This window comes from Peromyscus maniculatus, chromosome 22 (assembly GCF_049852395.1).
Source record: "Peromyscus maniculatus bairdii isolate BWxNUB_F1_BW_parent chromosome 22, HU_Pman_BW_mat_3.1, whole genome shotgun sequence".
Classification (NCBI taxonomy): Eukaryota; Metazoa; Chordata; class Mammalia; order Rodentia; family Cricetidae; genus Peromyscus; species Peromyscus maniculatus.
In genome coordinates this window covers 57,692,388-57,709,690 of record NC_134873.1, presented here as the reverse complement: position 1 = coordinate 57,709,690, position 17,303 = coordinate 57,692,388, and the positions used below count along the sequence as shown (strand labels likewise).

The following is a 17,303-nucleotide window of genomic DNA, read 5'->3' as shown; positions in this document are numbered from 1 at the left end:
GTTGCATAAGAACTCAGTGAGAAGCAGTGTCATTACTGATTGGCAAGGGCTTATGTGAGAAGCCTGTGTACTTGACCTATGTGCTTTGGATCTATTTGCTGAGAATTAAACAGTGTCTGTATATAATGAAACAATCTGTAAGACAGAAGTGGTTTGAGTCCATGCAATGTATGGACAGAGGGATGAGAAGAATACATCAGAACGACCTCCCAAGGGTGGAGTTGCTGAGGGAGGCAGGAGGCAGGCGGCGGAAGAGGAGGAAGCAAGGCACACAAGCTGGGTGGGAAGACAAGGGTGGAAACTGCTTAGTTACCATCAGTGCCCGCCTCTCACCTCAGAGCCAGTAGTTCTGTTGGCTCAGTTCTTCTGATACTTATTCTAACTCATACTTAAACTTCGTGCTCCTTTTACTCAGGACACTGAAGGAAGTAGCCACTCCGTCTGCCCCGCATACCTCCTCTATGGCTGACCCTAGAAACTGATCCCAGAACCCTGCCCGCCACCTCCTGTCCCCATCCACCTACCACAAGGATATCAAGTCAGAAAAAAAAAAAAGAATTATTTCATTATGATTTCCCTCGTATTTTCCTTCCAGAAGCTTTACTGCCCTTCCTCCCAGCCCTGTAGATTGGTTGCTTTGTGTTGATTTATGTGGAGCTGGGGATCTTTGTGGGTTTAATTAAGAAAAAAATTGCACTGCTGTATGTGCTTGTCAACTTAATTTTCAAGATTTGCGCTGTTTTACGTTGTAAACTTTGGGGACAATTTGTTCTGCCTTTAATCAACCCATGCAGGTTTGTTTTTTTTATTTTAGTTTGTTTGTTTTCATTTTTCGCTCTTATGCTTCCAAGGCCAATACAAATAAATATGCGTCACATTCCCCTTGTTCCACAGCCTGTACCATCATGTTTATAGTCAGTTGGCTTTGAGGAAAACACAAAAACCATTTGCGCTTTTATGAAAGGAAGCACTTTGAGCATAATATAAACTAGTTTAAAGAGTCCTGAAAACACGGTCAAATAATCTATTGCCGATGCTGGCTTCATCCATTTCCTGCATGATTTCAAAACCGTCGCTGGCCTTCTCTTACCTATAAAGTGGATATATATCTGAACTTCGTGGGCTACGTGGGGATTTACGGATCTGATGTTAATGTTATTATTTTCAAGCAACAGAGAATTTTTCTAGCTAGCATAAACTTTAAAATGGAGGAGGCTTACATCTATGAAATTGCAGAAAGAAATAAACTGTCGAATCTAGGGAGGACACAAAGAAAGAGGTACTTTGAAAAGTCCACAACAGGAAACCTTGGGCCTGCATTCCGATGTGTTTCCATGGGGATCCATCCTTGCCTCCTCCCACGCCTTGGATGGAGTTTAGAAGTTCCAGGAGAAACAGTGCAGCTGGACCAAGTCATCCTCAGAGCCAAGGTGTGCGATACCGTTTGGGGGCCAGGCTGGAACCATGCCCGGGTTGCAGCATTTTGTTATCAGAAAAAAAGGATGGGAAGGGGTTGGAGCTGTGGAAGAATAATTGGCAGATAAACAGTGATTACCATGGTCTACTACTAAATAGTGCCTAGTGTACACTTGAGTTTTCACTTGGCATTGTTTTTTATTTTTGGTCGAAAGACTCTTTTGTTCATTTTTCCACGTAGGACATCCTACCTCCTAGTACACTCCCTCCCTTTGGGTCCATCTTTGATGTCATTTACAGCCTTGGGCAGCCATCAGCCAGTTTTCTGTAAAGGCTCTGTGGAACATCAGTCTCTATCACAATTCCTCAGTTCTACCATTAAATACTAAGCACCCAAGGTCCATGGATAGTACATAAACAACTACATATGGTTATATGCCAGTAATAATCTAGGCATAAATTTGAACTTCATATACTTTTCATGAAATAAAAAAAATGTGTTTTAACCACTTGAAAATATAAAATTATTCACATCTTCTGAGCCATACACAAACAGACAGGAGACAGGATTGGCCTGTGAACCACCGAAGCTTTCCAACCCTATTATAGGAGCATTGTCCCCAGAGGACAGAGAGGAAGATGACAGAAGCCAGTGTCCTCCACCCTTCCTGTTCTTCTTGATCAATCCACGGCCATAGAGGAATCTAAGCATCCCACACCTGGCCGACAAGAACCCTCAGAACCCACACACCTGCATGGCTTCCAGCCGCTTCCTAGTCCTTCCACTTCCTGCTCCAGCTAATGCTTTACAGCATCCAGAGTGGTCTCCCTAATGTGACTCTAATATTCTTGTTTAAGATCTTCCCAAGGTTCCTCCGGTTCCTCCAGTATGATTAGCACGTGTGTGTGACCAGCATCTGGCTCCCTTCGCTGGCTTCTGCATCCCCTTGTGTCTTACAACCCTGTCTCTCTCATTTGGAAAGGTCTCCTTTGTCATGCTGCTGTGGCTTCCAGGACCCTCCTCACCTTGCTGTCTGCTTCCTCTCTTAGATCCCACTGCTGATGTCATTTCCCTCTGGGTGCTCGGTCCATGCTGGTACCCTGCTTCCTCTCTTAGATCCCACTGCTGATGTCATTTCCCTCTGGGTGCTCGGTCCATGCTGGTACCCTGCATTTTCTGGGAGTACATCCCTTATTCCCACCCAGGATTATCAGGCTGTGTGGAACTGCTGGTGTCACTCGAAGGAAGCGCTACTTGATGACTGAATCATCTTTGTATTTTCCCACTGCCTTTGAAAACTTGGTCATCTGGGGTGGTTTTCAGTCTGCTATTGGATGAAAATTCTCTGTGTCATTTAAAGCAATAAAACATAGCGCCAGTGGAGAAAATAGAATTTCTACTCTACTGTATGAATCCCTCGTCTGTCTTTATGATTTAGACTTCTACTTCCTCACCAACCAGAAACCTTTGGCCTGCTGCCTTGAGAAAAGGGATCTGATTGGCTCCACCTCTTTTTACCTCTCTAGTGTCAGAACATCAAAAAGCACGGAGTAGAAGAGGCCTCAGCTTTTATGTGACTGACTGTGGTCTTGAGTTGGCACCTTACTCTTGTTCTAACTGGAGTTAAAACTGTTTCTCTGTGAGTGACTTTAGTCTTTTGGAGGCTCCCCAGATGGGATCTCCTGACTTGTGTGCCCAATAGTGGGGTACTGCCATGTGTCCCTCTCCCTTGTTCCTTCTCCCGACACCATAGCAGGCTTCCTTTAAGGCCCCCAGCCAGCTCCCAAATCATGACATGGAGATTTGCTCTAAGTTCTGAATGCTCGGCCTTAGCTTAGCTCTTATTTTAATCTGTTTCTCTTTATCTACATTTTGCCTTGGGGCTTTTTACCTCTCTTTCTTCCTTTCTTTCCTTCCTTCTTTCTTTCTTTCTTTCTTTCTTTCTTTCTTTCTTTCTTTCTTTCTTTCTTTCTTTCTTCTTTCCTTCCTTCTTTCTTTCTTCTCTCTCTCTCTCTCTCTCTCTCTCTCTCTCTCTCTCTCTCTCTCTCTCTCTCTCTCTCTCTCCATGTCCTACTTTCCTGTTCTCATGTCTGTCTGTCTGTCTGGCGGCTGCCTGGCTTCTGGCCCTGGGTGTGCCCCTCTCTTTCTCCCTTGTTCTCTTCTCCTTCTTCTCCTGTCATTCCCTCCTATTTATTCTCTCTGCCCACCAGCCCCACCTCTCCCTCTTCTGTCTAGCTGCTGGCCATTCAACTTTTTATTAGACCAATCAGGTGTCTTAGGCAGGCAAGGTGAAACAAATGCAACACAGCTTTACATAATTGAACAAACGCGGAAGAAACAAATGTAAGACACCTTCACATAGTTAGAGTGATGTTCCACAGCATAAACAAATATAACACATCTTTGCCTGGTTAAAATTATATTCCTCAGGTTTTTTAGTTGTCTCCACCACTTAGATTAGTGGTTCTCAACCTGTAGGTCTCAATCCCCTTGGGAGTCAAGTGACGCTTTTACAAGGGTCTCATATCAGATATCCTGCATATCAGGTATTCACATTACAATTCAGAACAGTAGCAAAATTGTGGTTATGAAGTAGCAGCGAAAATAATTTTATGGTTGGGTGTCACCACAACTGTATTAAAGGGTCACAGCATTAGAAAAACTGAAAAGCACTACTCTAGAGTTTCTCTCCAATATCAGTGTTTTCTTACCTTATAGGCCACTTGGAGTTATCAAAATGATAGAAAACCAGGAAGGCTTTCTGTCATACATACATAAGGTCCAGTCCACATCCATATGCCCTGACAGTTTCTGAGAGTAAAAGTCAACTTCAACCTGGTTCCTTTTCCTAAGTCTTTTCTTCCAGATTTCTAGGGCAAGAGTCAAAGCCAAGTCCACAATGCCACCAACTACAGGAAACACATCTTAAGTCCTTCAGCTGATTCTCTGAAAATCTAACTCCCTGTATTTAAAGCGATAAGATACAATTAATTAAGACTATTATCTTCTGGATCAAATAACTCACACATCTCAGTGGCTTAAGACAATATAATTTATTGCAGGAGAAAGGAGAGGGTGAGGCGCGGCTGCTTTCTCTGGGAAATCCTTCAGGACTTGGGGATATCAGATACACTGTCACCCTCAGCACACCATTTCTAAAGTGCCTGTGGTCACCAATGTCCAGTTATCAAATAGGAGAGGAGACAGAAGCTTGGGCAGAGTTTTTGTAGCTAAGACTGAGAACGAGCATTCCTACTTCACCTGTATTCCATTACTGGTCCTCAGTCCCATGGCCACAGATAAGGAAAGGTGAGGAAAGTAGATTAGCTGGAATAAGAGATGACTGAGGAGTAAGGCTGCAATCTGGGGAGACCTCTGGCTTCAGAATCAGGACACATAATTTCAGATCCAATCTATTTCCAAGTATTCGTTAGACTTTTAGCAAGTCACCAGTTCACCTCTCTGTGAACCTCGCTGTCCTCATCTATAAAGTCAAGGGATTGAGTCAAGGCATCCCCAGGTGTCTGCTCTCTGATTCTGGGGTGCTGTGACACTAAGGAACACACCTGCAAACGGGGGTGGCTGTACTCTAATGGCGTCAGTGCCCTGGCTAAGGTGGAAGATGATGCCTGGTCACACACAAAGAAAAACTGTCCTCAGCGATGTCTCTTTCAAGCTAAGGGACATAGGAGCTCTGCAAGTTGAGGAGGAGATTCTCAGAGACTTCTGGAAATCCGGTCTTTCTTTTCACCCCCAACTTCATCTACATCTCTCTTTCCTGCTTGGGTTACCATACTGGTTCCCTAATCAGCCCTCCTCCGTGTTGCCTCTGTAGAAACAGTCAAGTTGTTGGCTTGTTAGTTGCCTCACTACTTCCTTCCACTTTAAAACGCAACCACAGAGCACAGCGCTCTTATGCATCCATCACTGGAACTCAGAGTGCCCACCTACCCCCACTCACCACGACAAGAGTCTGCACACACCACGCCTTCTGTTCCCCACTCAAGCCATTAAAACTTGCTTTTCTTTCCCGCCATCTTTGTCTCCCACAGACGTGCTCTGGCTCCATAGCCTGCTTATTTGGATACACCTCATCTTTTCAGCTGAATTGCAAGGTCCCTGAGGGAAGACACCATAGACAAAGTTATTTATGTTATACACCATTCGAAGTGTCTAATTATTTATAGACTGAATGAAAGACGAAGGAGGGTAGAGGATTGTTAAAAAAGCAGATGCGAGGCAGCGGTGTGGGAAGCAGCAGCAAGTCCCACCTCAGCTTGGCGAGTATATTGTTTTCCTCGGCATCCGCTGTGGCCACGCTAAACAACCCGCGGGAAGAACCGTAGGTGCGAATCTTCAGCCAAGACAATGATTACATGGGAGCTCTGATTGAATTCAGGCTGGCTCAGGGGTGGTATTAGAAAGCCAGTTAAATGAGAGATCATATTCCGTCAAATCCTGAGAAAATGGCTGGTCGCCTGCCAGATGAGAAATTGCAGCTGGTCAGCCTTTCCTCTCTCCCTTGTTTAAATGTGAAACCGTGTGCTCTGAAACAAAACGGAGTGAGCAGATGAGGAGGTTTTTCTGAGAATTCAATCAGGGTGGATGATTGTTCTATTAAATTCAGACAAAGTAAGCCTTCCCTCCTCGGTAGCAGGAAATTATGAGCTACTTATATGAACTCATACTTCGGCCTCCATTTCCCGTTGGTCTGTCTGAATCAACGGTCATAGCCAGCTGTGTTCAGTTAGCTTACAAGGGCAGAGACTGAGCCTGCACCCCACCAGCCGCAACCCTGGTACCGTGAAGGTCCCTCAGCTTCCCTTCCTCTATGTGCCCCAATAGGGCCAGAGGAGGTAAAGAATCAGGACCCAACTGTCCTTGGTGCTAAAGCATTTCAGATGGTACAGTTCCCCAGCACCATCCGCCCGGCCCGGCAACACCAGGACACAGGAAGGCTTTGTGTCCATGTGATCCTGTGTTCACACACATCACTCTCAGAAAATAACAAACACCTGCCGCCGACCATCTCCTCTGCACCCTGGACACGGTCTCCAATTTCACACCAATCTAAAAAGATACAATCGACTTTAAATGTGAGAGAACTGAGCTCTCACATGGCCCAAGGTCACAGAGCCAGCATGTGACAGGGCCAAGATTTGAAGTGACATTCAACTGTTTCACCACACACTTTTGCTTTGGCCCTGCTGCCTAGTTCTTCAACACATACTCCACACATCCCAAATTTGGGCCGTGGAGTTATAAAAATGGGGATGCTGGGCGCTCATTTGGGGTGCAATGCTGTATCATATACACAGCTGATGTGTTCCCCCATGGCAACCTGATACAGTTGACGGTGCAGTGGAAACCCCTGCTTTACCCATCAAGAGAGGTCAGACTGTGACAAACAGAAATTCCATCTCAGTTCTCTTTTCTCCGGGTCTGAATCCCACCCAGCATCAGCCTAGGCTAAGAGGGCAGATTGTTTTCATTTTAACCATGACTAACTCATACTTCCTACTTTAAAACCCCCTGTGGTTTCCGTGACTGTAGGGTTAAATTTAACCACATTATTCCACCTCCTAAAGACCCTCATAATCTGGTAACTGCTGCCCAGCTGGGCCCTCTCGGCTCCCTCTCAGCGTTACCGTCTTGAACAAAAGCGAAGGTGTACATCCTCTGGAGATGTCACAGTGTCACATACCTGAGCCCTTACTCTGCTAGTCCCTCTGCCTGCACAGAGGGAAATCTCATACTCAGAGGGTCAGCCCTTTCCCAGCTCCCCCCAAGTGCAGCGGGTTGCTCACCATCAATCTTACCATGGCACCTGTTCCCTCATCTCTGAGTGACATGAGCCACACGCGATACACTGAGTCAGCGTCTCCTCCAATCATGAGATTTTTCTCTTCAGTGACTATCCTTCTCGGCTCTTTGCTGGAAAGACAAGGTCCTCACAAAGACTAAAGCCAGCACACTCACAAAGACTCACCCGGGTTCCCACCCCTGGTCGTCTCTCTCGCGATAGCAGACTGACTTCCAACCTCCCAGGCACGCTCTCACCCTAGAGCTCTGTTCTTGCTCTTTTGTCTAGAGAATCTTCTTCCCATGCAGTCCCCAATGCTGAGTCACTCACCCAATGCCTTGACTGAGGCCTTTTCTGGTTGCCCTACTAAATTTCTGTCTCTCTTCCAACCCTGGGACCCTAATTCTCCTTAAATACTTTATTTTTCTTCAAGAGATGTCTCAACATCTAAGAGGCTGTATATTTAAGTGTATTTTATTTTTAATTCTTTTTCTCTTTGATATTAGAATAAATGCATCTTCACATCCCTAATTCCTTCCACTCTCAACCAGATCCTCAGTGCAAATGTCTGAACAGTTATCTGGTTCCCTCAGCTGCCTGGAACACTCTAAAGGGCTGGCCAAGCCTGGCTTCTTTCTATGCATGGAGAACACTCAGAGAACCAAAGGCAAAGAGAGTATACTGCAGAGTCAGAGCTGTGGGCCAGGACAGGCCCTTTGTGTATAGACCGTCCCTCTGACAAGTGTGGGCCCTGAAACACTCGCTGTGGAGATCAAGTGTGCAAGGCACAGGAACTGAAGAGAACGCAAGGCAGGACAATGCAGGAGTCACTCAAGAGAGGATGCAGTAGGAGGACATTGTAGAAATGCTGGCCCTTGATGTGTGTCTGGTGGCAAATTCCACGGGCCGAGCAGTGTGGAGAAAGTAATCAATGCAGAATCGATGGATTAGCGACACGGACGACAAAGGAACCAGCCTGGACTTCTAGGGGCCAGTGGCTTTCTGGCCTGGTTATTGAACAGCCTGCCTGTGTGGAAGCTGCGATGCCGATGCTCACAAGAGCAGGTGCGGGGCGGCCCTGAGCGCTCACTCAAGGCAGCGGGGAGGACTCAATGCAGCCCGTTCATCTCCTTTTTCTGGGAAGTAAGACCAGCGTTCCCAGCAGGTTCTTTTGGCAGAACTATTCCACCTGATTAAGGAAATCATCGGCATTCAGTGCCCGGTCTGAAGTTCTGGCTCCAGCATGAGACGTTCTCTGCTGTGAGTCCACTAAACCGAGCCTGAAACGAGAGCTGTTCGACCTGGAGACACAGGCAACTCAACTGGGCGGCCCTGGGGGCCTCTGATGCACAAGACAGCCGGCTTGGGGAAACAGTGCAAATCGGCCCCGCCACCACTGTAGAGACAGTAATCCCCAGTGAATTTGATTCCGGCGATCAGGAAAAGGCTGGGTGCACACACAGAGCACAGCTAGATACTGTCTGTCTCTATGTGGTGTGTTGGAGAGACTGAAGAGTGGGAGCCAAGGCCAAGAAACAACCATTGCTTCCTTTCAAGCCTTTTTGTACCGTCTCCATCATTCTGCCGAGGGTAAGGGCCTTCCAGATGCAGCCAGGACTCTGCCGAAGTGTCTGCCTTTCAAAATGCTTCCTTCGTTTATTTTTTGGGAAACAAAAAATCACAATCTGCACTGAATGAATACTACTGAATGAACTCAAGACTAAACAATATAAATACGGACACGGAGGTCCACATGGGTGCAGACAAAGGTTCGGGTATAGTGGTAAAGATGATATGAACCTGTACATGGTCGGTTCTGCTCTCCACCCCGAAAACACACTGTTCTTTCTAAAGGTAACCACCGACATTAACTTGTCTTCAATGCACTTCTCCATGTATTACAATCACACACGAGCTACGCACACTTTTTGGCATTAATGAGCAAAAAATTACCAAATATAGTTTTTGTGGCTTTTGTCACTTAACAGAATGCCTCAGTGATCTTTCCATGCCTGTCCTTTTAATATTTAATTACCATATGGCATTCTAGTGAGGACACACCAGACTGTATTTAATCTCCTTTTGAGGAATCCATAGACGAAGTTAATTTTTCTCACATCTATGAAAAGTAAACACCCTGGCGTCAGGTCTTTGTAAAGATGCACAGGATGCCTTTTGAATTGCTAGGACTGGAATTCAGATCAGCCATGAGCCTGATTTAAAGTTTTAAATGTGAGAGGAGAGCGGTTGTGGACTTGGCCATATTTCATTGTATACAGGCATGAAATTCTCAAAGAATAAATTAATTAAAATATTAAATATTTTTATCTTTGAGAATTTCATACATATACAATGAAATATGATCATATCTGTCTCCCATTTACAACCTCCATTTTCTGTGAATACTATATTTTTTTATAGCCTACTAAGTCTAGTCAGCGCTGCCCATAGGTACACAGGTTAGGTAGGGCCATCTACTAGAGTATGGCCACATCCAGCAACTCTCCACTGCCAATAGCTCCTCGGTAAGGGGCGGGGCCTGGAGGTCATCTACTCACTTATTTCAGTTCAGCTGGCGTGATCTTGTGCAGGTAAGCAACCACATCTGCTGTGAGCTCGTGAGTGTAATTCTAGGTCCAAGGGCAGCATCATTGCAACGCTTCTCTCCCCATCCATTCTTACATGCTGCTTCTCCTTCTGGGATGTTCCCTGGGGTGGGGGCGGGGGCGGGACTATATAGATGTTCCATTTGAGGCTAAGCGCTAGGTTTAAGAGTTAATTAACTCACCAACTGAAGTGAAATTTAAATATAGTAAGAAATCCACCTTCTAGAAAAGTTCTACCTTTTTTCTGATCAATTTGCCCTTGCACCACAGTGAGTATCGTCCATCTTCTAAATATATGCCAATGTGATGAATACGGAATGGGAGTATATTTTATTTGCAGACCTGTGATTTCCAGTGCATCTTTTCGTACGTGTGCCACTTTGGCTGCCTTACTCTGTGGATTACAGGTTGCTATTCTTGGCCTACCTTTTGCTTATGCTCTTCTTCTTCTTCTTCTTCTTCTTCTTCTTCTTCTTCTTCTTCTTCTTCTTCTTCTTCTTCTTCTTTTTCTTCCTCTTGCTCTTCCTCCTTCTCTTCCTCATCTCCTCCTTCTTCCTTGAAAGACTTTTGACATAAACTAGGGCTTTGTTTTAATAATGATGGTTTTTTTTCCTGCAGCAGTTGATGTAGGTTTCATCTGTCCAAACACATTACAGTCTTTCTCAAGTGGGTACCTTATGGCAGCTATGATAGTGCTATTTTTCTATTTGCTGATACCATTTATTGGCTGCTTACTATGCATATGGAATATGTCCCTGCTCAGCTCCCTGTACAGATGAAGACAGATCAAGCAGAGTGGATTCTCATCAGAAGGTCTGTGTTAAATTTCATCCCTGAGTACACCATGTCTCCCTCATACACACACACACACACACACACACACACACACACACACACACAGAGAGAGAGAGAGAGAGAGAGAGAGAGAGAGAGAGAGAAACACACACACATACACAGAGACACACTCACAAACACACACACAGAGACACACAAACACACAGACACACACACACACACACACACATGAATGTGCACACAAGATTTAGTCAATCTTTCTCTGTATGCTAGTGTCCTTATTTAGTGTTGCTTCAACCAATTTTCGGAGACATTTGAGCCATCACCTTTACATACACATAAACTTCGGCTACTGCAGGCGTTCTATCAGTAACTCTTACTGGATGGTAATTACAAGGTCTGAGGGTGAGAATTCTCCCCCAACTAATCCCATCAAGAAACATCAAGGTCATTTAACAGAAAATTTCACAGTGTCAGTCGCCTGAAATTTTCATAAAGCCAGTTGTTCTGTGGCCTGAAGTAGGAAAGTTTTCTGTTTACTGCAGTTTGCTGTGTAGACCATAAAAAGGAGTCGCTTTGTGATCAAATAACAAGGCTTAGAATGCAGCCAGGCATATAGCGCAGTATAGTTCACGGAGAAAACACATTCTGAACATATGCAAGGCAAGGTGCAATCCCCAGCACTGGGAAGGAGGTAGAATCCAAGGACCTCAATTCAGAGAGAAGAAACTGGGCAAGCTTTTAGCACACATATGGTTACATACTGGCGGTGGCCACTGCTTGCTCCACAGCCGAAGGCAGCTGCAGATGCTGCGTCTAGACTCACCATTACAGTGCAAATCTCGACACTCTACAGAGCCCGCCCACAAGGCTGTGGCTACCACTGACAATCCCACAGCACCCAAGGAATGTAACTGCTTAGGAAAAACTAGGCTTTCATTCCAACAAAGCCTTGAGCTTAATTAAACCGTCAAGTCACTTTTTAAAATTGATGCCGATCTCATTTCTCTTGAAGCAAATCTGATTTTCCTAGGACTTCTAGAACCTATACAGATCTAGAAGGAAGATCACAAGAAACACATCTGTAGTGAGATCATATGTAATTGTTAACAGTAATATAACTAACAATTATAATACTTTATGGACACTTGGGAGTGTGGTTATAATTAAACCTGTATAGTGAACATCAGACTTATTTTGAAGACATCACTCATCCATCAAAACAAGAACAAGGCTCCAGCAAAGTTCTACCCAGTAAGAAATGCCAGGTTGCCTTCCCGTAGTCTTCTGATGCATGTCTGAGCTTTCAAATGGCTCTTTCTCAGTCATCCAAGAGTTCACTGGCCAACAGAATGAGGAGTCTCTCTGTGTAAAGCAGTATCCATCACAAGCTTCCTCACAGCGTCACACACCACGCCTGCCTCCAGGCACAGGCCCAGTTACTTGCTGACTATGTTTCTGGTCCCTAGAAAAAGCTGAGATAAATTGGAGATCAGTAACAAGGCCTGACAGTACCAGGTTCGTTCATGATTTTTGCTCTCAGAACTTTCACGATGATTACTGCCTTGCATCCGATAACAGTCATAAGTCCACAAAAGAACTAACATTCTTTAAATAGTAAAGAATCAAGCCTTCGAAATTCACAGTTTAGCAAGTAGTATTTCACAAATAATAAATCAATGCCTTTTGTAACAAATTAGACTTCCCTAAACATCCTGACATTGAATATATACTTTTTAAATTCCCTTAACCACATAATTGCAATTACAAATCTAATGTCAAAGTCTTAGAAATTCATTGAGCACCTCAAGAGGTAGACGAAGCCCTTACAAATTATCCCAAGGAGTAAAGGACTTACCAAACTTAAGTGCTTTTGCACCGTGACACCAATGTAAACCTTGTAACTTTCTAGCGTTGTAGTGACTAGATACGAAGGACCTCCCCCGCCCTCTCAGGACTTAGAGTGGTCTACCGAGTGTGCAGGGTCTGAGGTGGGGATCCATCGGCCTTCTGGGGTTGCCGTTTGATGGGTTCATCTGGCTAAGCCATGGATCTAGCGTTCCTTTATTATGTCAGTCAGAGTGTAGAATCATACTTTCCACTTCGAAGTAAAGTTCAGTAAGTTTCACTCGGCCAGCAGGAGCCGTTGTCTTCCCACTGCACCTCAGCAGCCCAGCTTGTCACCGTTATTAGAAAAATCTCATAGTCCTAATTACTACATTATGATTAGCAAATCCATCCAGGGGGTTGGTTTCCTAGGAGATGAGAGATTGAGTTGGTAAAATTACCTCTTCTCCACAGGACACTTGGACAATTAAAAATCTTACCTGTACCCTGCTCACCTCTCCCTCGACTCAGTTACAGTGATCATCGTGCCAATTAAACCTTAGCGTCCTTTGTAAGTCACTTTATGTGAGGCAGGGGCACTGACCAGCTATCCTGGTTTTTATCATTTTTGACTATTTTACCCAGTGCTATTTGGGGACATGTCTCTACAATGTAAGAGCAAATATAATCTTAATAAAATCAATGAAATACCAGTGTCTATTAGGACTCTCCTGGTGAGTAAAAATAAATTTAAATTTTATGCATTCCCTAGTAGATTCCCTTTATTATCATAACTAGGCTTGGAGTACCTACTTTAGAGTATAGTTCCAAACTCGTGAGCTTTCAGATCTGCCTTTCTTCAGACAAGTGTAATTCTGAGGTTCAAATGGTGACTTCTTTGTCCTCTAAGCTGGGCCCTTGTTCCTGGCAATGCCACTTGATCCCTTAGAAATGCACTTTTCCCAGGAGCCATAGAATTCTCTTGTTTTCATGTGTCAGGACATCAAATCCCCATCACCTCCAAGAATCTTTGGCTCCAACTAAGGGCCAACACCAGGAACCTGGGATTGGTGCTTCTGAGCCAGAAGTTTCCAGAAGGACTGTGCTCAGGACCACCTTGGAGGCTGATAGAGCTGGAAAAATAATTCCTTCTCGAGGTTATGAGTTCAAAATATTTTTTTCTAATTAAACACAGTCTTAGTCAGTGTCGTATTACTATGAAGAGACCATGACCAAGGCAACTCTTGTAAAGGGAAGCATTTAACTGGGGCTGGCTTACGGCTTCAGAGGTTTAGTCCGTTATGAGTATGGCGGCATAAAGGTAGACCTGGTGCTGGAGAGGTAGATGGGAGTTCTACACCTGGAGCCATAGACAGTAGACAGTAGGGAAGAGGGGAGAGAGGGCGGGGGAGAGAGAGACTGGGACTGGCTTGAGCTTTTGAAACCCCAAGTCCACACCAGAGTGACACACTTCCTCCAACAAGGCCACACCTCCTTATTCCTCTCAAGTAGTGCCTTTCCCTGATGACCAAACATTCAAATATATAAGCCCATGAGGGTCATTCTTATTCAAATCACTACATACATTATGCTAATACAACTTAACATATCTTAGAGATGCTGTTTTACAGACTTGACCATAGACAGCCCTCCATTATCTATTAAGATGGTTGTTCCACAAATGCTTGATAAACCATATTAAGTTTAAAAAAAAATCGTCTGCTTCAAAGTGAGTTTCCTGTCATCCCATTACCCCGATACAAGGCTTACTGATGACTCAATCGCCATCACCACATGCCCGTCAACTCCAACCCACACCACCTGTTCCTCGAAGTTCACAAGCAGAATGGAAACGTTTCATCACATAGCTGACCTCCTGCTGGAGTGTGGACAGAAGCTAGTCCAGAATCAAAAGTTACCACACAACCCCTGCTCATCTCCCTGCCTGGAGTGACTCACACTCTTTTTTGTCCTCAGATCGCCACTAAGATACCCAGGACAGTTGTTCGGACCCCACCCATAGTCAAACCCTTCACTGGCCTCCCTTTTCTCTCACCCAAACACTTTATTGTTGTTTTGGTTTTTGTTGTTTTGTTTTGTTTGTTTTTTATCTTGTTCCAGTTGTTTTGTTTTTGTTTGATTTGGTTTGGGTTTTTTTGTTGTTGTTGTTTTGATTCTACTCCTTTAGGTAGTAACATCAACAACGTCATGAGCAATGACAGATTACTTCTGAGTCCTTCTAGGGCGGTGGGGGCAGGGACCCCTTGTCCCCTCAATCTCACCACAAGAGAACAGTTAAATGTTTCGATGCCGAGCGGAAGGCTGGCAGGAAATGGGAAGGAAGGACCATTCTCCTTACAGCCTGTATTTCCTTTCTCACCACCGTGACAAAGCATCTAACGAAAGCAGATTAAAGAAACTGGCTCACAATCTGAGTCTACCATGGCAGGAAAATCACGGGAGGCTGAAGTCCGAGGCAGCTGTTCACATTGCATCCACAGTCAGGAAGCAGACGGATAAATACTGTTTCTCACCTCCTCCTACGTCTTCAACACCCCAGCCCATGGGACAGTGCTACCCACATTCAGAAAGGGGTCTTTCTCTCCTCAGCTAAACCATTCTCGTAGAAACATCCAGAAGCATATTTCTGGTGATGCTAAATCCAGCCGAGTGACGATGAAGACGAACCATCATCACCCACCTAGGGGAGAATTCTTAAGGGATGCACAGAAGTGCCAGCTCTCCTCCTAAGAAGAGAACTTCGTCTGTTTCTAAACAGTTTGTACTTTAGAAGTGACACTGGGAGGACTACGCGGTGAATATGCCAGGAGTGGTATCATGTGCAGGGTATAATCTGGACCAGAAACGGTAGGGGAGCAAGTGATGGACACAGAGAGAGATGGGGGAATTTCAAAGCTAGCTAAAATGGAAGCTCAGTCAAGGACGGAGATGAATGGGATATGGAGAAGGAGGGGATGAAGGCTAAGGCATGTCTTAGTTCTTCAGTGAGAGTTGCTAAGGAGTGCTGGCCCTGTGCTCTGCACTGAAGACACCTGAGGAGGTATAGAGTGAAGCAAAGCCCGGGCTTACGGTTAGTCTTCTTAGGCAATGGAACCTTCAGGTTTGATATAGAGGACAAACCAGATACTAAGATATGGATGTGGGATCATCTGCGGGATTAGGTGTCATGAGGTGACTACTGATAATGTAGGACAGAGACAAGGTGGCAAGCCTGGCAGACATAGGAAAATTTTGAACCCCAGATAATGAGGCCGGAAGTTACTGTGTGGCCAAGAAATAAGAGCACTCTACTTGGTAGAAAAAAACACTGTAGTTTCATATTTGTTGTTTTAATTAGTTTCCTTATATTCAATCTCATTCTTACAGAGAAGGTTGAAAAGATGTTAAATTACAAGATAATTTTGTAAGACCCAAAATAGATAGGAGAGGAAGGATAAACAAGAAAGCAAGGTGAGACAGTTTGTGAAACTAAGCAAAGTAAGCGTGCTAAGCACAGGCACCAGGCGGTCATGTGCACACTCTGTGTCTCAAATTCATTTCAAAGCTGTAGGGCAGCCAAAGCCAAAAGGAAAATGTTACTGAATTCAAGCGTCCCAGTGAAACAAGAATGTTCAAAGTCCAGGCTGGGGACGTAGTTCAGCTTTAAGAGTACTTGCTTGCCCAGCGTGTGCAAGCCCTGGTTGCCATGCCCAGCCTTCCTGGAGCAAAAGAAAGGGAATGACCATAGTTCCAATGTTCCTGAGGAAAGTAGAATCACCTGTTATTGCAGTCTAAATGGAATATTTCCCAAAGGTCTGGTAGGCTGTAGTTGGCAGCGGCTTATTGCTACACCAAAGCGCAGTAAGTGACTTTCAGCTTTCCTATGACTTCATACAGCATCCTCATTGCTGAACCTCTACATCCCTCTCAGCAGAAGCAGTTAAAGAGACAAAGCAGTGTGGGCCGCGTATGCAATTCTATGACGATCCGGCTTAATCTGGGGCTGGATTTGGAGCTATGGAAGACCTGGCAGGCTCTCAGCAATCCCCTAAGAACTGTAGTTCTCACAACTGAGCTTTCCATAAGGACCAAACAGCAAAGCTCAAGGTCAAGGCATCTGGCCACAACTAGAGTACAGATATCCTGGGGCCGAGCTATAATACATTGAGAGTGTGTGTGTGTGTGTGTGTGTGTGTGTGTGTGTGTGTGTGTGTGTGTGTGTGCGTGTCCTAAAAAGGAACATTCTCTTCATATATCCTCTTCAGCAGACGTTGTTTTCTGGAAGCTAGAGACTGAGTACGCCACACCTGACGAGAGGACCTTTGTACTTCTGCAGCAAAGGCAAGCTCCTGCCTCAGCAAGTGAGTCTGCAGATTCTGCACAAAATTAATGGCCAATAAAGCCTCCCCATCCAGGCTGGCCATGTTTCATAGCAGCTAGGGATTCTGAGAGCGTTTCATTCAGGGTGAATATTTGTTCTGTGCCCTTGGGGCTCTAAATAAAGAAGGAACATAGGAAAACTAGGGCTAAAGGAAGTAGGAGGAAAACTCCAACCAATAAACCACATACATATTGAAATATATTTAATAGTAAGATGATGGCTTCAAAGTGAGGGGAAGGAGTTGCCCAGTTTGTCACTGAAAACCAGAGGGCAGAGCACCCTCATTAATTCAGCCTGGTCATGAGGAATTATCTCCTTTATTGCTGTGGGACGTGGCTGAGGGGAGGGTGACCTAGCTGAGATAGCGAGCTACTGGCTGCTGCCCCTCGAGTTAGGAAGAAGGATCGTGTGTCACAATGGGAGTGAGGAGGATGAAGGTGTCCGGTGTCTCCACTCCTCAAACTTCAACTCAAG

General features: G+C 44.9%; 1 long non-coding RNA gene across 1 annotated transcript in view; it reads right to left on the bottom strand.

The window, feature by feature from the left end:
- Window positions 1-11,739: 11,739 nt before the first annotated feature.
- The window catches only part of LOC121825096 (uncharacterized), a 29,351-nt gene continuing 23,787 nt past the window's right edge, over window positions 11,740-17,303 (bottom strand). The window contains exon 2 of the long non-coding RNA XR_013047231.1: window positions 11,740-12,096. This is a non-coding gene — a long non-coding RNA (uncharacterized LOC121825096). The remainder of the gene's footprint in view (window positions 12,097-17,303) is intronic.